Source organism: Haliotis cracherodii, unplaced genomic scaffold (genome assembly GCF_022045235.1).
Source record: "Haliotis cracherodii isolate W230 unplaced genomic scaffold, xgHalCrac1.p SCAF_12, whole genome shotgun sequence".
Taxonomy (NCBI): Eukaryota; Metazoa; Mollusca; class Gastropoda; order Lepetellida; family Haliotidae; genus Haliotis; species Haliotis cracherodii.
The window spans coordinates 43,792,181-43,812,525 of NW_027266267.1; the positions used below are offsets into that span (position 1 = coordinate 43,792,181).

At 39.8% G+C, this 20,345-nt stretch overlaps 1 protein-coding gene across 2 annotated transcripts in view; it reads right to left on the reverse strand.

Annotated features, from left to right (window-relative positions):
- LOC139458446 (beta-1,3-galactosyltransferase 1-like) overlaps nt 1-19,669 on the reverse strand; it is a 71,959-nt gene extending 52,290 nt beyond the window's left edge. The window contains exon 1 of one of the 2 annotated variants that reach the window (XM_071239883.1): nt 19,593-19,669. The gene's annotated coding sequence lies outside the window, so the exon portion shown is untranslated. Of the gene's footprint in view, nt 1-9,450; nt 9,544-19,592 lie in introns of those variants that run through there. The other variant, XM_071239882.1, reaches the window with a different exon arrangement.
- Nucleotides 19,670-20,345: the final 676 nt, after the last annotated feature.

Below are 20,345 nucleotides of genomic sequence, written 5' to 3' on the forward strand. Positions count from 1 at the left end.
TCAAGACGATCTGATCGATAATCAAGATCTATATTGCAATAAAACGGGTCTTGCATCGCGAAGGGCATGAAATCACGTGAGCACCTTTATTAAAAACATGAAAAGATTTGGAAAATATCTGTTGACGCCGAATTTGTGGCCCACATACTTTTCAAATCCTGAAATCGACCGAAATCTGCACGATAGTTTACGAACCGGATGTCGATTTCGTTACGCGATTTTGATTGGACTATGCATAGACTCGTTAGTCCAGCCAAAATGTAACTCCATAATTCCACCCTAGTTCGGCAAGGGCGGAAACTGGACTTTTATAGTCAGTTAACTCCCTTGCCCAGGGAAGAGGTGTGGTGAGGTGAATTGGGGTTTAACGTCGCGTCCAAGATTATTGCACTTATATAGCGACGAGCATGCACGTGTATGTGTGTGTTTGGCTGCTTGTACTAGTCCGGACTGATGCCGATTTATAGTGCTAGCACACTGAGATACCATGCCGCAGTTTAACATGAATACCCCACTTAGACACGGTATACTGACTCCGAGGCGACCAGTCCTTGTTTTAGTACCTTAATGCTGAGCGCCAGACAGGGTAACAACAAGTACCATCTTTTCACGTCTTTTGGTATGACGCGGCTTGGGATCGAACCCCGGACCTTCCACTCTCCGGGCGGACGCTCTACCATTACACCACGGAGGCGGTTGCCCAGGGAAGATGGCTAATTGTATGATGTATAGTCAAATGGCAGTGTAACAGAATACTACATAGTAAGCCGCATGGTTATGTTTTAACGTAAAATTCAATCCAGGAAAAAGCAGTTAAAAGGCGTAATGTCAAATTCAATTATTTAAAATTACATGCCCAAACTGGACGTTCCACATTTGCATACATCTGCATATATTTGCATACATGACCTCGCGGAACGTGTACCTCCGTGCTGAAATTTGCCGTGCTATACATGCGAGCTTTTTCGCGGACAGCTCACATCAACGGCACTGGTACAAGCAACGCATTTGAGGACATGGTTGAGGTCTGACATGGGTGTGTGTATGGTTCCGGCACAAGCCATTTTCGTAGCGGCTATATCCTGCAAGCGGTGACTATCTTTGATTTAAACATATTTATTCACAAGGAGTGAACGGGATTGGGGGACAAGTTCTTCCAACTTAGAATGCCCTCTCCCTGGTATTTACAAAAAAATCACAATTTCAAATTCAATATATATGCATACAACACTATAGATGAGAGAGAGAGAGAGAGAGAGAGAGAGAGAGAGAGAGACAGACAGACAGACAGACAGACAGAGACACAGAGAGAGATACATTGTTGAATGAACAGTTCTTTACACAAATCTTTTACCAATTCTATATAAATCATAATTCAACTTACTGCACATGTATCTCAGTTTTGTGTGTATGATATTATATTTTCTTTTTCTATAAGCGAAGTACGCAGGTGACTATCTTTTGACGGCGTTGCAGAGCTCCAGATAACTTTTTGAGCAATTGAGTTTTTACTCGAAGATTTCTATTTTAATTGGGTTATTATATTTTTCATTGGATAACCAATATCTTTTCACTCATCTATTCATCATTCTTTTGGGTTTTTCCCAAAATGAGTTGAGAGATTTCAAAAAAAATAAATGTTTCAGATGTATGTAAGGGTTCTTACTATAGGCTTGACTCGGAAAGTAAATTAGCTCGTAATTGTGTTTCGGAAATTAGCTCCATTGTACGCATGCTGAAAAAGCTTCATTGGATATTTCCGCGTGTTGTTTTTATACATTTGAGTTTTTCATTTCATGCATACGTTTCTGTACGCAAGTAAATTGAAAGTAATTGGGTTTTGAATATTTCAGGGGTATTTTACGCAAATACGCAGCTTCTCTGTAGCTCTGGCTTTGGTACAAGCAAACCATTTGGGGACTCGATTATGGACGAGGTCTGAATGGGTTAGGAACACCCAAGGACGCTCCGGCACACGCAAATTTCGTAGCGGCGATGTCCTGCAAGCGGTGCCTAACTTTTGACGGCGTTGGTACAAGCAAACCATTTGGGGATTCGATTATGGACGAGGTCGGAAATGGGTATAGAACACCCTAGGACAATCCGGCACACGCCAATTTCGTAGCGGCGATGTCCCGCAAGCGGTGCCTAACTTTTGACGGCGTTGGTACAAGCAAACCCTTCAAGGATTTGATCATGGACGAGGTCGGAAATTGGTATAGGACACCCTGGGACACTCCGGCATACCCCCATTTCATAGCGGCGATATGCTGCCAGCAGTGCCTTACTTTTAACGTCACTTCCGTCACTGACCCGTGAGGATTCCGGGGTAGAATAGGTCTTCAGCAACCCATGCTTGCCGTAAAAGGTGACTATGCTTGTCGCAAAAGGCGACTAAAGGGATCGGGTGGTCAGGCTGGCTGACTTGGTTGATACATGTTATCGATCCCAATTGCGTGGATCGATGCTCATGATTTCAATCACTGGATTGTCTGGTCCATACTCGATTATTTACATATAGCTGGAATATTGCTGAGTGCGGCGTTAAACAACAAACCAACCAACCAACCAACCAACTTCCGTCACTTTCTCACGCCCCGAAGTTGCAGTCATGTTTGTTATCGTGGTTTCATGTATACAAGATAAATGGAGAAGCGGAATGCACGACGAAACATTAAAACAGAAACGAGAGAACTATTAGTGACATACAGACGCAACAGCGAGCAAACCATGCATGTCAGTTTATGAGCAGTGTTACCTGTTCACCACGGCTGTAGTGCATCAAATCACTATTTCAGTACATCAAATCACTATTTCAGTGCATCAAATCACTGGAGAACATGAAAAGATTTGCAAAATACCTGTCGACTCCCAGTTGGAGCAACACGTGTTTTACAAATCTTTCAGTCAACCGAAAATTGCACGTTGAAATCAATGGATGTCTATGCACAGTGAGTAAGTGAGTTGGGTTTAACGCCGATTTTAACAGTATTCCAGTTATATCGTGGCGTGTCAGCTAAATGTGGGAGGAAAGCCCGAAGTGATGCAGGTCTCACACGTTTACCATTTGTACAGTCTATAATGTTCAATAGGCAAGGTTAGCTATATCTGACTTAATTCACCGCTTGAAGCAAGGCTCCTTATGTATTTGGTTTAGTAAATATTAGTATTTCATTGCCTTAATCGTGGTCTGACTTGGGACCCTAACTTATTCTAACACATGGCAGGTTATTATACATCGTGACTATGATTAATGCTTAATTGTAAAACACAAGTTTTATTGCTTTTGACTGACCAGGTACAGGCTTTTAGTGGCAAATAATTGCAACTCCAGGTGGAGATGTTACTATGCCATCGGGAAATATAAGGCCTGTCTTTGTAATGCTCTGGTTACACTAAGGGATAAGTCAAGGTCCTTGATCTTTTAGAAAGCGTAGTTCTGAGGGTTTTTACAACCCACGATTTGACAAAGGACGGCCTCAGCTGATTGGCATCTTCACGTCCTTTCGTCACCAGACCATGCAGTTATTACACGCAATGTTTATAAAGCACTCTCTCAGTATAAAACTTTCAGGACACCTTCAAGTTTAGACGGTTGCCGTGCTTTTCACTTCCATGGAAAATTAGTCTTCTGTAACGAGCTTTATCTAGTTCCTCGCCAAATATTATACATTCTACCATGAATTTGGAATTTACTCGATTCTGATTGGTCAGTCAGAGGCTATTAAATCACAATAAACCCCCTCTGATTGAAACAGCTGGTTTGACGGCCGCATCACCGCGGAAGCTAATATTCATAGAATAGTACTATTTTCAGTCATTGTCCGTAGGCATATTTAAATAATTATATCTAAAATTACAGATTTCAAAATGCGCAGATGCGGTGACTACAATATTCAAAGGATGTGTGGCAATACATTTCGTGCAGAAAAACACGACAGAAATCAACAAAGGGAATGTATTTACGTTTTGGAGACAACAGAGAGCTTGGAATTTTGGCGCTTTTCGATATACGATTGTGATGTCATATCTTTTGCGTCACAATGAGCGATATGACGTCATAATGGTGACGCGCGATGTGGAGCGAAAGCCTTGCAAAGCTTGCTTTGTTTTCTTTAGGGATGCCCACCTCATGTTAGCTTACCAAGTTGCTGTGGTTATATATGCTTTCAATGCCTTGTCATATGTTCGAGTGAAGTATTACGGTGTAAACAAACTGCTTGAGTATATACATCACCATATTTTGTTCGGCGATTCCGTTATTCAGATCGATAACCCACTCAAAACACTGAACTCAACCCATGCCGCTTCACTCAGTATATTTCCTAACACCGAAGAGTTCGCGTTTTATTTAGTCATGGTAGAATGGAGATAAACATACTGTGATTTCAATGTAGAGCTAGGTTACCTGTAGATTTAACCCCGCTAAATTGAATTTGGAACCGAACGCGCAGCGTGAGGTTTTAAATGTTAAATTTAGCGCGGTTAAATCTACAGGTAACCTAGCTCTACATTGAAATCACAGTATGTTTATCTCCTAAATAGATACTTTTGAATTTGAATCTCACCAATCTTACAATCAACCTGAATCCATTGCTCACGTGTTACTGAAATGTGAAGACCACGCCCCAGCCCGGGCTAGGTTAAAACAAGAATTGCAGTTAGATCCGCTATCTGTCATAGATCTCCTAAAGCCACGAGATGCAATAGCGAAGGCCAAACTAACTCTATTTCTGAGAGATGGACAGCTACTTGAACGTATATAAACAGAGCAGCCAAAGATAAAAATGAAATTATGTCAATATACGAAAATATATCAATCCATACAAAAACAGAAATTCTGTGAATACCGAACTCACAATAGATATGTGTACCCTACTCACACACGGGAGTCCCAAAGAGGGACAGGTCAGTCGAAATTGCTAAGGCAGAAGGCGACCTCTTAAATACTTAAAGCAACAACAACATTGAATCTCCAATTTCACTGGGGCTCCTGTCTTTCGAGGCCAAGAGTTAGTCATCCGGACGACTGCACAGGAGGCATGTGGATTGTGGTCGAGGTACAACGTGGTCTGGCCGTCTTACCTTATCATTCAAGAATACAATTAACACTTTTAGAAGGTGTCGGCAGTATGGAAGCTTTATGAAGGTGTCGTCTTACCTTATGAAAAATACAATTAACATTTTTAGAAGATGTCGGCAGAATGGAAGAGGGAGTTGAGCAGAAATACGAAACCCACTGCTTCCCAAAGGATGCCTTGGGCATCACGTGCGTGGAGAAACCGGCGCAATGTGATTGGTCGTTGACAATTGTACAAGGCGGAACAAAAAGGATCGTTTTCCGTCTATTTTACGCTTGAAAAGCTCGACGCTTTTCTGGACACTTTCTGGACGCACACCAGTTAATTAATTTTAATTAATTTTTAGTCGTTTTCCGTCCAATGCCCATTTTCGAAAAAAAAACACGACGTGTTTGCAGTGATATAACATATATAATTACATTATTGATTACCATGGGAACGCAACCTCAGTACAGTAAAATACGTTTAAAACGAACACGCTTATAACGAACTGACGGATATTACGAACGTAATTTTTGGTCCTTGACATTTGCTGTATAGATGTTGTATATATGCTTATAACGAACTACGGTTATAACGAACAAAAATTAGTGGTCCATTTGAGTTCGTTATAACCGTAGTTTACTGTATCTTATTGCTCATAAGAATGAAACATTTGAAATGTCAGCGAGAGGGAGAGAGAGAGAGCCGATCATATTGATGCAATATGTTGCTTAATGACGTTGCCATATTCCAGGTGGATCAGTTTATTTTACGAATGAGGATGATGTGTTCTGTAGTTTGAACAAACATGCAGTAATATACATGAGCTGGGCGCATCACGTTATCAACAATTTTACATAATTGGGGCTGCAAGCCAGAATGGCTAAGAGTCATATTGCACTTGTCAAACATTATTATCTGATGAGTGAGTGAGTGCGTTTGATTTCACGCCGCTTTTAGCAATATTCCAGCACTATCACGGCGGGGGACACCAGAAATGGGCTTCACACATTGTACCCATGTCGGGAATCGAACCCGGATCTTCGACGCTTTAACCACTGGGCTACCCGACCGCTCCTTTTATCGGATGAACACCCCTTTGACGTTGAACTGCACTGCAACTTTCAACAGCCTGTATACTCTCAATTACCAGCGCTCGTTGTGTCGGGGATGTGACCTCGGCGATACCCCATTTGCCAGACACCCCAATTGTCAGATACCCCATTCATTATCCAAAACAGGCACCCACTGGAGATGTCGCTTGTGTGAGATCAAGCGATATCTATACTGTTTGGGTAGTGCACGTTAAGTTAAAAAAAAATGTTGTATACATCTAACTCTTTCTTCTTAATTATATAGTACAGAATCTGGCCACTGGGGTATGAATGGGACAAGCCCATTTTTCTTATGGGTAACAGCTATTAGTAATAAACTCAACCACGGCATGATGCGTGACTTAAAACCCTCTGACAACTGGGAGAACACCGTGACGTCACCCAAAGGTATTTCAGGCTAATGGAGAAAAGCGACCTTGGAAAACAGTAAACTACGGTTATAACGAACTCAAATGGACCACTCATTGTAGTTCATTATAACCGTAGTTCGTTATAAGCATATATACAGCATCTGTACAGCAAATGTCAAGGACCAAAAATTAAGTTCGTGATATCCACCAGTTCGTTATAAGCGTGTTCGTTATAAACGTATTTTACTGTAGACTGCCATTGAATATTTTACTGTTAATCTATCCGACAGCCAAGAACGCTAGGATTATTTGGGTTTCGGTTTGACCTCACTCGTAAATTGAAAGCGTACTTATGCAGTGTAACCTCTTCTCCCTCCACTAGTGCTTACGAAGAATGTATTACACTGTATGCAGGGCGAATCAGTGCGAACCCTGGGGCGAAATCGGTTCGACAAACAATATTATGTCTCTCCCGATAGGAACATTCAATTCTTTCCTAAACAGGAGAGGGAAGTAGCCTATATTTATAGAGCTATTCAGTCTCCCTGGTTAAAAGCTTACATTGATTCGACAATGAGAAATGAAAGCAGGCCAAACTGAGGCAAACAACTCAGTTTTGGTCGTTCAGCGATGAACGTACTGCGTGTTTATGTAGAATTAGTAAACACTCCCAAACACGTTAGGATATCGTGTGCCAAGCCAACACTTGAAGCGTTCCAAAAATTAAATTATAACTTGACGGCAGTTCACCTGAAGAAAACAAGCCTGTTTATACCAAATTCAGCCATTTAGATCACTAAGAATTGTAAAATATGTTGGTTGGTTGGTTGGTTGGTTGTTTAACACTGCACTCAACAATTTATGACTGTTGTATTTTTTAAATTTTACCCATCTATTCTATAAATATAAGGGGCGGTCGGGTAGACTATTGGTTAAAGGGTTCGCTCGTCAAGCCGACATCCGCGTTATTTGTCAAAGCTACAATACTCTAAAAGGCCCACCAGAGCTTAACGATCCCAACAACGAAATACAAACACAAATCTCATATCATTCGGCAAAAGGACTTTCAAACAGCAGCACCATAATTAACACCGTGCATCTCATAAATGCCCACAGCTTGACAAAGTTCTCAATGGCTATACGCATGAGAATGGTAGTGATGGGTTGCATATATACTTTTCAGTCCTTTTTTATGCTCACTCACAAAATTATTCTTTGAGTTTATATTTGCAAATATCTTTGAAATCTATACGTGTATCATTTTGATGTAGCTTCTTTTGCATGTTTCAGTGGATGGATTTTGTGTCTTTTTATTTATACACTGAGTGAAAAGTTTGCGACAGGGGAGTGGGTGAGAGTTAAAATTTAACGTCGCATCTGCATTATTTCAATCATACAGCAACCAAGTTTAATATAACAATTGAGTCATTTATACAAAGTAATATTTAAAAACAATTCATGAAACATTTGAGCATACTATATTTAAAAACAATTTATGAAACATATTTGAGCATAATAATACAATGTATACAGTTTTAAAACACGGGCTATAGGCCACCAGTAACCAAAGCTAGGCCACCTCGCTGGGGATCATGGGGACTTACAGTACCTCTGCTTCCTGCATGATACCCCACCAGGATTTACGTCATCACTTTAGCAACTGATGGTTGTGCATAATACTAGGCAATATTAAGAAACACTCAGCAATGAGTTGGCTGAAAAACACTGGTTGATGATAGTTTCATCGATTATGACAGGATTACGTGTCACACAGGGGGACAATATTTTACCCTACGTCAACCTCCTGGACAGAGCCTTCAATAATGTCAGTTGATGATAGTGTGGCAGGGCGTGGAGTCATCCCACGGATGACATTATTTTTTTATTTTTTTTATTATTCCACTTTTTATGTCGTACAGCATTTCATACATATTAATGTTCATACAGCGATTCTTAAAACAACAACAGAATCATACATCATGGGGGCATATGAACTCGGATAATTCAGTATTTGAGTTGATATGGTTACAAAAATAGTTTGTGGCAGCTGGACCATAACTTCACAAACTTGTTGTAGTTACAGTTAGAGTAAGCTATCGCTTTAGTTAGAAAGTAGTAATTTGCCAACTCTCTCCTGATCAACTCGAAAGAGTTTTTTTCTTTTTAAGATAAAATTTGAATATAGTATCCTTAATGACAAGTCATATAGCATTTAATGGATCATTTCCTTTAAATGGAAAGCCCAGTAAAACGTTTTCTTTGGTGAAATTGATATGATGACATTCTTAGCCTTGTCAGCTTGCTGACGGGGTTAGCCTCCTTGGTCATGTGGACAAGGCGTCCGACCTCTGATCAGAAGGTCCGTGCTTCGAATCCTATCACGGGAATCGGAAATTTTACGGCCGCTACATTAGCACCACACCAAATTCAAAAACAAGCATTTCATTATTCACACACATATTTCAAACTTATCATACGGAATTGCGACAGAGGAGAGTGTCACGCTTGAATTGTTTAAACTTTGAACACATGTTTGCAGATTTAGAGTTGCTATCAACGAACGGGCTACGAGGAATTCGATGAATGTCCCGGGTGAAATTAGCATTTACAGGAACCAACACAGCTCATAATTTTGTGTAAAGAAAAACCGCAGTCACAGTCTGCTTGAAAAAAAAAACACAGCCTCGATGAAAAGGATCGACCATAGGCTGAATTTGAAATGTGCCGTAAAAAACATCTCAGCCCCTAAAAATGAAGAGAAAACAAACACGACTCTACCCATAAACCTGCAAATATCAAATGGCATATGACACAAGGGACATCGCTCAAGACGTTGCAAATCACATTATCCTAATGGAATGCGCATTGTGTTTTGCTACTGATTATACTCTGAGACTGAAAATGCTGAAGATGTATATTTACCTTAAAGAAACTTGTACATCGAATGGAAAATGTGTAACAATGTTTTCAGGCAACAGCAAGACATAGCGCGCCCTCGTCCAGACCCGTTTGACAAGTGAGAGAGACACCCACCATCACTTACCATGCTCTGATTGTCGCAAACATGAAAATCGCCTGTATTGCTATCGCTGCGCTGAATATAATCGAGGGTCACGTTGTGAAGTCTTCACACGCTCGTCCACACAGGTGAATACAACAGATCTGTACAGAAATGCTGTCTGATCCTGGAATATTTCACATAGACTGTTTTCAGATGGCACTTGGTTGCCCCCGGAGGATTTGGTTGAAATGACATTTGAATCTAAAATAACTAATAATTAATTTCATTTATGCCAAGAAAGATCAAGCCGTTTTGGTATATGTACTGTGTTTCCAAAATAATGATGACTCCCTGTTGTGTTTTGCGACCTCCAGCGATGAGCGTGAGTGACCCGCGATGGTCAAATGTGTGAGAATTTCTGTGTGTTGCAGAGAGTTAGCGGCTGAGCATTAATCTTCAGGTATGAAATACTGTTTTTTGTTTAATATATTATCATGTCATAAATGCAAGTTTTGGAAATACGTCAACTTTATTGATAATTCATTTTGCATTTTTCAAAGAGCGTGTTGTTCGATTTTCAATCATCTTTGAGTGCTCAAAATATATGCTGGAAGTAATTATAATGTTTTCAAGTATTGTGAAATCCCCTCAATGGTATAACTATTCTTTGTTGCGTAAATATCAGTCAAAGAAAATGTTTATTTACCGTAAATGTGAATTTTGTAGCGACTTAAATTTAAGGAGAAATCCTTGTTTCAAAATGAAATGTAACCTTTATTGGGGATGATTTTGGGTGAACATTATATGTTTGAATACTTTTCAAGAACTTTAATTGATTTATTTGCTTTATTATCACTAAAGAGTATATTTATTTTACTCTTCAGAAAATATTTAATGTTACGAAGGACTCAGCCAATAAAGAGTGGTGAACACTATCTTCTCTTCATCATTTGTACCACAATGTATGTATGAAATTTCACACTTTTTAAGTCTAAAACTTCCCTAATTGAATGTGTAAATATTTAAAATCAGTAACTTGATGATAGGTAGCATAGCTTGGCAAAAATATTGGATATGCGCATATGTCGAAAACGTCAATGGCAGCTAGACTAACGCCCAAAAGAAACGATACCAACTATTGTTTTTAATATTTTTTGTTATAAGTGATTTAGTTTATATGAAAACATACTTAAACATATCCCACGTACCAAGCCAAATAGCTGTAAAATTTGACAATTTGTGTAAAAGAAGTGCACTTTGCAAAAACGATATCAGGTGCCGTAGCACGAAATGCACGTGCAGATCTATTGTCATCTTCAAAAGGCAAGGGAGTTAACTGAGTGTAAAAGTCTGGTTTCCAACCTTGCCGAACTAGGCTGAAATTTCTGGGCTCGATCGTAGCGCCACCAGTGGCTATTACGAGCTATGTCCCTTCTATGCCCCTCCTTTTGACCAATCAGATTCCATCTCTCATATCACTTGCACTTGCTTCTAACAAAATGGCGGCGCCCAGTCAAGACGACATGATCGATGATGAAGATCTACATTGCAATAAAACGGGTCTTACCTCGCGAAATGCATCAAATCACATGAGCACCTTGATTAAAAACATGAAAAGATTTGGAAAATATTTGTTGACGCCGAGTTGACGTTACACATCCTCTGCAGTCACTCACTCACTCACTCACTCACTCTGCAAATCCTGCAGTCGACTGCACGATGTAATCCATATTGTTTACGAACCGGATGTCGATTTCGGTACGCGATTTGGATTGGACCATGCATAGGCTCGTTAGTCCAGCCAAACTGTAACTCCATAATACCAGCCTCGTTCGGCAAGGATGGAAACTAGACTTTTATAGTCAGTTAACTCCCTTGCCTCAGGAAGATGATCTACTGTATAAAATTGCTGACCCGACACGTCAGGAACATAACGCCGAAAAGCAAACCAAAGAAAGGGCACGTTTAACTGCGTTAGAGTGAGTGAGTGAGTGAGTGAGTGAGTGAGTGAGTGAGTATGGTTTGGTGCCACTTTTAGCAATATTCCAGCAATATCACGGCGGGGTACACCAGAAACGGGCTTCACACTTTGCACCCATGTCGGGAATCGAACCCGGGTCTTAGGCGTGACGAGCGAACCCTTTAACCACTAGGCTACCCGACCGCCCCTTGTATATATTAATAAAATGTAAGTACTTTTGATAGATGTATTACGGTATGGTTAAGTTAGTATACATGTATTAAGCTTTGCGGGGTGTTTTTTAGATAGTGTCAGGTTATACTATGTGACCAGGTTATGTTCAGTGAAGCGTGACCGGGTAGGGCTGATCGCTAGGGAGTTACTTGGTGTCACAAAAGGGAGGAAGTCACGGTTAGCCTGGATTATGGGGTCAGTTTAAAAGGCGGGACAGGGTAATAATTTGTACAGTCAGCCAGAACGCGTATGTTCAGATAAGGCATGGACTGACGTTGTGGGAGCTTTCTACTCTGGTTGTGGTAACTTTTTACATTTATTTGTTTCATGAAGGGTTGTATAATAGAGGATAGATTTTTTCGTTATGCATTGTTTATAATGTCAGGTGAGGTGAAATTGGGTTTAACGTCCTACCAAGATCACTGCGCTTATATAGCGACGTGCATGTACGTGTGTGTGTTTGTGTGGCTGCTTGTACTAGTCCGGACTGATGCCGATTTATAGTGCTAGCCCGCTGTGATACCATGCCGCAGTTTAACATGAATACCCCACGCAGACACAGTATACTGACTCCGAGCCGACCAGTCCTTGTTTTAGCCCCTTAATGCCGAGCGCCAGACAGGGTAACAACAAGTACCATCTGTTAACGTCTTTTTGTATGACGCGGCCGGGGATCGAACCCCGGACCCTCCGCTCTCATATTATAATACTATTATACTTAGTATTAGTATGGTGAGTGAGTGAGTGAGTATGCTTTTAGCAATATTCCAGCAATATCACGGCGGGGGACACCAGAAATGGGCTTCACACATTGTACCCATGTCGGGAATCGAACCCGGGTCTTCGGCGTGACGAGCGAACGCTTTAACCACTGGGCTACCCGACCGCCCTGCTTTTCGTTTCGTGATAGTCGGACATTCGTAACAGAAGTAGGCTAGATAAGTAAAGCTGGTTCAGTTATTGTGTTAGTCAATTTGGAATTAGTTTGCATATAAGTATTGTTATTGGGGTTTATAACAAATATTTTAAAAAAAACATAATTTGTGTTTATGGTTATTTCAATACGTGACAGTAGCTTATAAATTATTCCTTTGTGCCAAACGTTATCGAAAGCGTTACTTAAGTCACAAAATACAGCTCTAACTTCTAATTTATCTAAAGCCTTTGCAATAAAGTCATATAAATATGTCAACTGATTTGAGATTGAGACACCCTGCGTGAATCCAGATTGTAGGTTAGTGAGCCCATTAAATAGTTGTACACATGTTTAATTATAAATTTTTCAAATATCTTTGCACTACAGTTTGTGAGCGCAACAGGTCTGTAATTTGTACATTCTTCACGGTATTCTTCTTCTGAATAGGAATGATAAGAGCTTCTTTCCATGGTGATGGAAATATTGCTAATTCAAGAGAGAGATGGTTGGTTGGTTGGTTTGTTGTTTAACGCCGCACTCAGATATATGACGGAGGTCTGTAAATAATCGAGTCTGGACCAGACAATCCAGTTATTTATATCATGAGCATCGAACCACGCAATTGGGATCGATAACTTACATCAACCAAGTCAGCGAGCCTGACCACTCGATCCCGTTAGTCGCCTCTTACGACAAGCATCGTCGCCTTTTACGGCAAGCATGGGTTGCTGAAGACCTATTCTACCCCGGATCTTCACGGGTCGAATACGTTGTACTTATACTGATTTATAACCCACAGAATATAAATAAAATATCAACCTTTACCCTTAATGCCCATCAAGTTTAGGATGAAATCATGTCCATTAGCGGACTGAAACAGTATTGGTTCATAAAATCTAAACGTGCAAACATGTATTAACTTATAAATGTTTGATATCATGATTATTAATAAAATTACAACGTTAACTTAATCCCCAAGGTGTAAGATGAATAATTTTATTTGTCCTTAATTCCATGTAACTGAGAAAATAGAAAACAAATTGAAATCATATCTCCGACTTAACGGATGTTGAGTGACTTTGCACAATTCGTGATTAATAACACTTTGTTTATACAGAGAACAATTAGAAAGATCCGGAAACTAATTAACGGGTAAATGATACATTCACCTTTGTTACCGTAAATGATAAACCTTTGTTATCAAGTAAATGATACACCTTTGTTATAACTATCAAGTAAATGATACACCTTTGTTACCAGTGCTGAGACCCGTGAAGATTCCGGGGTAGAATAGGTCTTCAGCAACCCATGCTGGCCGTAAAAGGTGACTATGCTTGTCGTAATAGGTGACTATGTTGTCATAAGAGTTGACTATGCTTGTCGTAAAAGGTGACTATGCTTGCCGTAAAAGGTGACTATGCTTGTCGTAAAAGGTGACTATGCTTGTCGTGAGAAGCGACTAACGGGATCAGGTGGTCAGGCTCGCTGACTTGGTTAATGCAAATCATCGATCCCAATTACGTGGATCGATGCTCATGATGTCAATCACTGGATGGTCTAGTCCAGACTCGATTATTTACAGACCGCCGTCATTTTGCTGGAATATTGCTGAGTGCGGCGTTAAACAACAAACCAACCAACCAGCCAACTTTTGTTACCAAGTGAATGAATGAATGAGTGAGTTAAACGCCGACTTAACAGTATTCCTGTTCTATAACAGCGTGTGAGCGTAATGTGGGAGGAAAGCCTGACCACTCATGTGAAACCCACAAGCACGGGTATGGTGCTGACAAACCTGGACGCGACTCTGCAGGGAGAATTGAGGCGACCCCAGACGGCTGTCGCCACCTGTGCCCCCATCAGGTAAATGATAATATACACCTTTATCATCGGGTAAATGATAATATACACCGTTATCATCAGGTAAATGATAATATACACCTTTATCATCAGGTAAATGACAATTTACACCTTTATCAGCAGGTAAATGATAATATACACCGTTATCATCAGGTAAATGATAATACAGTCGTGCCTCGTTTATACGGACACTTGCGTCACTTCACAATTCCTCCGTATAAACGAATTTCCGTATAACTGAAACCAGCTTCTTACTGGAAGTCTGTCATGGAAGTTTGAACTTTACCACATTTTGAGGTTTGAATTTTAAACAATAAATCCAAATTGTCCAGATCGCCTGTGTTAATCAAGGTCTCTATACAAGCCACGAACTTGTGCTTGGGGATTACATGTACAATAAACAAGCTCGTCTCAAACGTAACTCAGTGTCACTTTGTTAATTGACTTCTCACGAGTCAAAGGATTACCATCAGCGGAAGGATTACCACCAGCGGAAGTGTATTGTCCGGATAAGTGAGACAATTTTGTCTGCATTTCAGTGTTTTGTGTATGAAAATGACCGTCCGGTTCCGGAAACTGAATTTCCGGATATACGGGTAAATTTATATAGTCATTATTTCGTTTTGAATGAAAATCGTCCGGGAACCGAGGTTTCCGGATATCTGAAGTCCGTATAAGCGGGGCACGACTGTATACACCTTTATCATCAGGTAAATGACAATTTACACCTTTCTCAGCAAGTAAATGATAACATAAACCGTTATCATCAGGTAAATGATAATATACACCTTTATCATCAGGTAAGTGATGATATACACCGTTATCATCAGGTAAATGATAATATACACCTTTATCAGCAGATAAATGATAACATACACCATAATCATCAGGTAAATTATGATATACACTGTTATCATCAGGTCAGTTAACTCTCTTGCCTCGGGAAAATGATAAATGATAATATACACCTTTATCAGCAGATAAATGATATTGTAACATAAATGTAGGTATGTTCCCTGATCTGATTGGTTAAAAAGTGTTGTCGAATGAGCATAACATCGCTGAATTTTTGGGGTCTCATCACCGTGTATGTATACATTAATTAATGGAACTATTTTTGAAATCATCAACATGGAGGAACAGATGGAAATTTACCCTGACTTCCACATCGGAGATTTCGATGAAATATTGAGTGAATGGGGCGACGAGACATTTTCTGAGATAATACAAGAATTTGAAGGTAAATGAAATTTACCTTTTTCCATTAATTACAAAATCATAATCATAAATAATGTAATTTTCTTGGGCTTGGCCAAAGGAAAAAACAAAACAAAATCAATTTTTAACAGAGTAAAAAACATTTATTGCAACTCTATAATGACTTTCATACATCCACCTAATTTTGTTCTTATTATAACCCACAAAAAGCTGTTGAAGCTGAAAACCGTTCTGAGATGGCCCCCGAACTAAGAAATACAGCCAGCGTTTCCGTAGAGCCCAAAGTTCAAGCGTCCAGTCACCGCTTCGCGTCCCTTGATACAAAAGCAGTACAGGACATCGTGGATAGGAACCTCTCCAAATCTACTGGGAGTTAAAATATTTCGACGTAAGCCATTGAAACATAAAAGAATACATAAACAAATAAAAAAAAATTCCTACGCAGATTCGATCAACATCAGCGAGAGTTACCTCCCTTACACCATTGCCATAATAGCAATGTAAAGCGTGACCAATGTGTCATCGCAAAAATTGGCAATAATATAACGAGATTGACCAAAATCTTAACATAAATTAAATATTATGTTTTGTAAGATTTGAGATATGTTATACTAAATGGATATACGGAAATTTCATTTAAACACGACACCGTAATAATAACGAAATACTCCCACTTACCGTCACATTTGTACCCTGAACACGGCAATCTTTTCACTTCCAGAATGGCTTGGTTTCCGAGGTTTTGAACCCACGTTCGAAGAGCTTCCTGCTTTTCAACTGAATGAGAGACTGAGGTTCTTTTATGCCGAAGTCAGAAATGCTGAGGGAGAACTTTACTCAAAATCGAGTTTTGTTGGGTTGCGTGCTGCCATACACAGGCACATCAGGGGGCCGCCATTTGAGCGCAGCATAAACATTATCCAAGACCGGGAATTTCACACTGCAAACTGCCGTCACTTTACTGTCAAACGCAGGTATTGAATCGCGAGATTTGCAGAATTACCGGCCACAAATCCGATGAATCGTTGAAGTCGTATTCCATTGACTCGTGCTCGTCTCAAAAACGACATTATTCGAACATTTTTCAGAGACAGGAGCAGCTCGCTAACGAACGTAATTTGGTACCTGTCATAGATACAAATATCCTGCCACTGTCCACTGCTCCCGTGAGTAATTTCCAGGTTAATTCTTCTGCTAATTTCCACGGCCTCTCACATATGTTATTCCACTGTAACAGTAAACAACTTTTTCAATCCCAGCTAAGCTGCATGTCTGAAATTTCGCACGTTTGACGTCTCTTGTCACCACCTCAGTTTCAGGCGAGTTGACACTATCTTGTACAGGGGCCAAACAGTATGTACGTCTTTTCTAATTTTGATTATTTGTATTTCATAGTTACGCATAACTACAAATTACAAGTAAGATGAGGAACTGTGATAAAGAATTGAATTTGTGATATTTCCTGTTGTTTGTTTATTTTCTGAGAAATGAGCTTGAACATGTGACCACCCCTTTCGTAAAATGGACCCTCATTATTGGAGTACCTCGAAACCATTGATCGGTTTCGCGGCACCCCATATCATGCGTCTTTTCGAAGGTGAGCACGAGGAGACGTATTACTAACGACAGTTTTGTTGTGTCATGCGCTCAGTAAATTAGTTCCTCCTAAATATCGATTTAATTAACGTTCATGTTACAATGTCGATAAATATTTCGTTTTGTAAGATTTGCGTGATGTTATGCTGAATGGATGTACGGAAATTTTTCATTTGAACACTCCGCCTTACGGCGTCGTGTTCAAATGAAATTTCCGTACATCCATTCAGCATAACATCACGCAAATCTTACAAAACGAAATATTTATCTCCTAAATATACACCTTTATCAGCAGGTAAATGATAATATACACCATAATCATCAGGTAAATTATGATATACACCTTTATCAGCGGGTAAATGATAATATACACCGTTATCATCAGGTAAATGATAATATACACCTTTATCATCAGGTAAGTGATGATATACACCGTTATCATCAGGTAAAGGATAATATACACCATAATCATCAGGTAAATGATGATATACACCATAATCATCAGGTAAATTATGATATACACTGTTATCATCAGGTCAGTTAACTCTCTTGCCTCGGGAAAATGATAAATGATAATATACACCTTTATCAGCAGATAAATGATAATATACACCTTTATCAGCAGGTAAATGATAATATACACCATAATCATCAGGTAAATTATGATATACACCTTTATCAGCGGGTAAATGATAATATACACCGTTATCATCAGCTAAATTATGATATACACCGTTATCATCAGGTAAATGATAACAGCATACACCTTTATCAGCAGGTAAAGGATAATATACACCATAATCATCAGGTAAATGATGATATACACCATAATCATCAGGTAAATGATAATATACACCATAATCATCAGGTAAATGATGATATACACCGTTATCATCAGGTAAATGATGATATACACCTTTATGAACATGAACATGATACACATAGAGGATAGATAGAGGGATAGAGGATAGAGGGAATAGCACACAGCTTAGTTATCAAGAAGATCACATGCACCTTAGTTAGTATTTACATTACTTTCAGTTACCATGATGTGTATCTAGGCTTTAAGACCCAACGTGGCATATCGACTAACTTCGTCACCCGGTTTTAGTATCCACTGGTTGGGCGTTCCACCCCGAACCCCCACCCCCCAATGTCTTGGGTCAGTTTGAGTCGGAGTCGGATTTTGAGGGAGTCGATGAGATCGTCCATCTGTGATTGTCGGGTAATCTTCAATATTTTCTCATCGTGTGTTTTGATGAATACAGTAGAACATGGATAACACGAACTACAAGGGACCGGAGAAATCAGTTCGTTATATACGTTGTTCGTTATATACGTTGTTCGTTATATACGTTGTTCGTTATATGCGTTGTTCGTTATATGCGTTGTTCGTTATATACGTTTTCGTTCGGAAACGTCCGCCATCTTGGCTAGAACAAAATACACATACACGTTTATACACGTTTTCTCCCGCATCTACCGGTGATTCAGTTAAAAAGTACCAACATTTTAATGCAATGGTCGGAAGAAATTGTATCTGAAGTTATTATTTTATCAGGATAATATATTTCAATATCACCGAAATTAATGTAAACATTATTGAATGGAATATGTTTCTTTTACAGACCAGACTACTCCAATTACATGGACAATAAAGATTACCATAATGCAAGTTTGACAAGGCTGAATCGTCACCAGTGATTGTGTTGATTCATCGCTGATTGTCTACAGCCAATTGTCAGTGACACTTGCCACTGAGTGAGATTTCTCAGTTCGCTATACACGTCACTAATCAGTGGTAGATGAGCTTGTCGGTGATCAGATATCAGTTTGCTGTATCCCTTAGTTCGCTGTAGAGAGTTCGTTATGTACGTACATTTTATTTGATAATATATAGGAGATAAATCGGGTTTTTTTTACAGTTCGTTGTATCCGTTTGTTCGCTCTATCCGTGTTCTGCTGTAACTGTTGTACAGTATTATACGTTTATAACGAACTGACGGATATTACGAACTTGACATTTGCTGTATAGATGTTGTATATATGCTTATAACAAACTACTGTTATAACGAACTAAAATAAGTGGTTCATTTGAGTTAGTTATAACCGTAGTTTACTGTAATATTAATCCAATAGTGAGAACTGATATCGGGAACGGTTATTAAAACACGTGTTATTTAAAGGGTGATACATATTATGTTTTTATTGTCTGTTAAGGTAACTGATTTTGGTTATTTTGTCCTGAATAAAATATTATTTAAACTTTATGAACTTACCTCTTGCTGAAATGTGTGGATCGGCCAGTATCACATATCCACGTCAAACAAACCCAAGATGTTACAGGCTTTCTCCTATGTAATGCAAAACACCAGATGCCCAATACTCCAATACACAGTCACAGAGTCGGACAAGTCATATCGAAAAAAGCTTTTAGAATTCTGGTCGGCAAGCTGGGACTCTATCAATATCCCTTCTTTTCCACTACACTGAAGGGAATTAATTACCAGTAACACCTATTGTATGAGATGCATGACTGGGCAAGGGAGAACTGATTAACAGTGAGTATTGATATCGGGAAGGGATTCTGCACACACGATAGGTACCACATGGCATATATTCAGTTCCATGTAGAAATACAATACAATTCTAGGTTCAGCCTAGAATCGGGTCGCCCTTGGGAGCGTTCAGCCTAGACTCAGGTCACGCTTGAGAGCGTTCAGACTAGGCTCAGGTCACGCTTGAGGGCGTTCGACCTCGAATCAGGTCACGCTTGAGGGCGTTCAGCCTAGAATCAGGTCACGCTTGAGGGCGTTCAGCCAAGAGTCAGTTCACCCTTGAGGGCGTTCAGCCAAGAGTCAGTTCACCCTTGAGGGCGTTCAGCCAAGAGTCAGTTCACCCTTGAGGGCGTTCAGCCTAGACTCAGGTCACGCTTGAGGGCGTTCAGCCAAGACTCAGGTCACGCTTGAGGGCGTTCAGCCAAGACTCAGGTCATGCTTGAGGGCGTTCAGCCTAGACTCAGGTCACGCCTG